Raw genomic sequence first — 3,131 nt, 5'->3', positions numbered from 1 at the left:
CAAACACACTGATTCCAAAGATGCAGTTTTACCCAATAAATGTTGGTGTGACACATGTCAAACTCAAAACCCAATCCACCTGCCATTGATTCGATTCCAACTCATAGTGACCCTATACTCATAGTAAATGTCATATGGCTGTTAATTACTAAATTTCACATGTCTTTCCAGGCACCTTTCCCAGCTTATACCAACTGCTAGTATCTAGGCAGAGTCCTGGTAAGGAAAGGGTAAAAACCTTGTCTGTACCACTTTGGGGACAGCTTTAGGGCAAACAGACCTGAGAGAGACTTAGGATGGTTGACTGTTATGAAAGTACTTAGAACATAATATAAACTTGATAAAAATTTTTGCTTTTATTGATATTATTGTCTTTATTATCATCATCAACATCATCTTTTTCTTTTACCCCAATGCTTTTCTACAGGAAGTACTAAGAAATACTTGATTGAATTGAAACCCCTACAGATACTATGACTGGAGGCTATCTAATATGGGTCCCATTCTAAAATAGATTATCCTAAGGGGTTGGCATCATCACAAGCTATTACTGGAGAATACTCCTGGTTATGGAAATGCCCTCTAGGGTAGCCTCTTTTACATAAAATTTTATAGAATGAAGTCCTTGTGGTGCAGTAGTTAAAGTGCTCCACTACTAACTGAAAGGTCAGAGCTTTGAATCCACCACCCACTCTACAGGAGAAAGATGTGGTGGTCTACTTCTGTAAAGATTACAGCCTTGGCAATCCTGTGGGTTAGTTCTACTCTGAACAACAGGGTCGCTATGAGTCAGAATCAATTCAGTGGCAACAGGTTAGTTTACAGAAAGTACCATTTGGCTATTCTAGGTACCTGTGGTGGAGTCTAGACAGGGATTCCAAGAGAACTCAGTTCTGCTTCTTCAGGGCCCCAGGAAGAACATTTGAGGCATGGCATGACTGTGAGGGGCAAGCAGCAAGCCTCACTACATCTCACTTCCAACCAAATGTTTCCTGAGTGATTTGCAAGACTACCAAGAAGAGTTTAGTGAAGACAAATAATATCTATTACATTCCCTTGGAGGCAACATTGTCAGTTTACAGAGCATTGGATTTAGAAACAGGCCTTGATGTTTAAATCTTGGCCCGTTTCACTTGTTAGCTCTACAAGTCTGGGCATGCACAGCACTTAGGTCTATCATCCATAAAAATGGGATGATAATAGTTCCCTTATAATGTAAGCTCCCTTCCTCCCATCTTCTAGGAGTCTAACCATATGAGCTTATAAAATCTTATGACTCAGGGAAATCTTCCATAACCTCCTCCCTTTATTCTTCATATAAGAAAAACAAAATTTAGATTGTTTAGGGACTTAGAGTCTTGTCAAGAGTGTAAAATGTGTTGCTTTTTTAAACTTGTAACTGGATTTACAAAATATGTCAACACAAGATTTTTTTTTTTAAACCTACCTCTCAGTAACACACACACATATGCACACACACACACACTTTATTTCTCCATGCTAAGGAAGTAACTTAAAGGAATATGCAGGAATGGATAGTTTCAAAGGAATTCATTTCCATCTGTATCCTCAGTTTCTATATGTACTCTTTCCCACCAATTCTCTTTCCTACTTTCTTCTTCACAGATGCCTTTCTGCTGCTTTATTAAATCAATCTCACTCCTAACTTTACCATGTGCTTTGCTAGGGGTAGAGTGTGTGGGCAGGTGGAGGATGTAAATACTCTTCTGGGTAACCAAGAAAGAAAAATTCAAAACCACTTCTTTTAATGACACCTCTCTTCTTTCATAAAAAAAAAAAAAAAAAAAGGCGTGCAACTAAATAGAAATAAAGGGAGTTTCCTCAACTCATAAAGAACATCTACCAAAAAAACAAAAAAACAAAACAAAAAAAATTACAGCTAGTATCATACTTAATGGTGAAGGGCTGAATTCTTTTTGTTTAAGATTCAGAACAAAGCAAGGATGTCCTTTTTCTTCAGAGCTATTTAACAGAGTGCTGGAAGTTCTCCACAGTGCAATTAGGGAAGGAAAGGCATGCACATCTGAAAGGAAGAAATAAAACTGTCCTTATTTACACAAAGCATGATGGCCTACGTAGAATATCCCAAGGAATCTACAAAAAAATTCCTGGAACTAGTAAGTGAGTTCAGGAATGTTTAAGGACATAAGACCAGCATAAAAAATTAGTTGTATTTCTTTGTACTAGCAACAAATATGTGGAAAGCACTCACAATGAATCATAAGTGGCATTGTATTTTAAACTGCCATACTACTTATGATTGCTCAAAAATTAAATATTTAGGTGTAAATATAACAAGGGAGCTCTGGTGGTATAATGCCTAAGGCATTGGACTGGTAACCAGAAGGCTAGCAGTTCAAACCCACCAGCCACTCATCGGAAAGAAGACTGGGCAATCTACTTCCATAGAGATACCACCTAGGAAACCGAAGAAGGGGTCGCTGTGAGTCAGTCTCGACTCGACGGCAGTGAGTTTGGTTTTGTTTGGAAATATAACAAAACATATATAGGACTTGTATGCCAAAAACTGAAACACTGATGCAAGAAATAAAATCTAAATCAATGGAGGTACAATATCATGTTCATGGATTAGAAGAGTAAACAAATAAAGATATTAGTAACCCCCAAATTGATATACAGGTATAATGCAGTTTCTATTCAAATCCCAGTAAGATTTTTTGCAGATATATACAAGATCACTCTAAAATTCATATGATACACTAGTTAGTTTTGTGTAAACTTAGCTAGGCTGTGTTGTTATTGTTAGGTTTTGAATCATAGTGATCCTATGTACAACAGAACAAAACACTGTCCAGTCCTGCACCATCCTCACAATTGTTGCAGCCAGTGTTTCAATCCATCTTGTTGAGGTTCTTCTCATATTTTGCTGACCCTCTGCTTTACCAAGCATGATACAGAGACTGTCTCCAGGGACTGGTCCCTCCTGATAACATGACCAAAGTATGAGAGACAAAGTCTGGCCATTCTTGCCAGAAGCATTCCGGCTCTACTTCTTACAAGACAGATTTACTCATTCTTCTGGCAATCCATTCAATGTTCTTCACCAACACCATATTTCAAATACATCAATTCTTTTTTTTTTTTTTTTT

The sequence above is a fragment of the Orycteropus afer genome, unplaced genomic scaffold, assembly GCF_000298275.1.
Source record: "Orycteropus afer afer isolate SDZICR_OR568_19922 unplaced genomic scaffold, OryAfe1.0 scaffold00221, whole genome shotgun sequence".
In the NCBI taxonomy this organism is placed as follows: Eukaryota; Metazoa; Chordata; class Mammalia; order Tubulidentata; family Orycteropodidae; genus Orycteropus; species Orycteropus afer.
The sequence above is the reverse complement of the archived record's forward strand: the minus strand, read 5'-3'. Positions refer to the sequence as shown.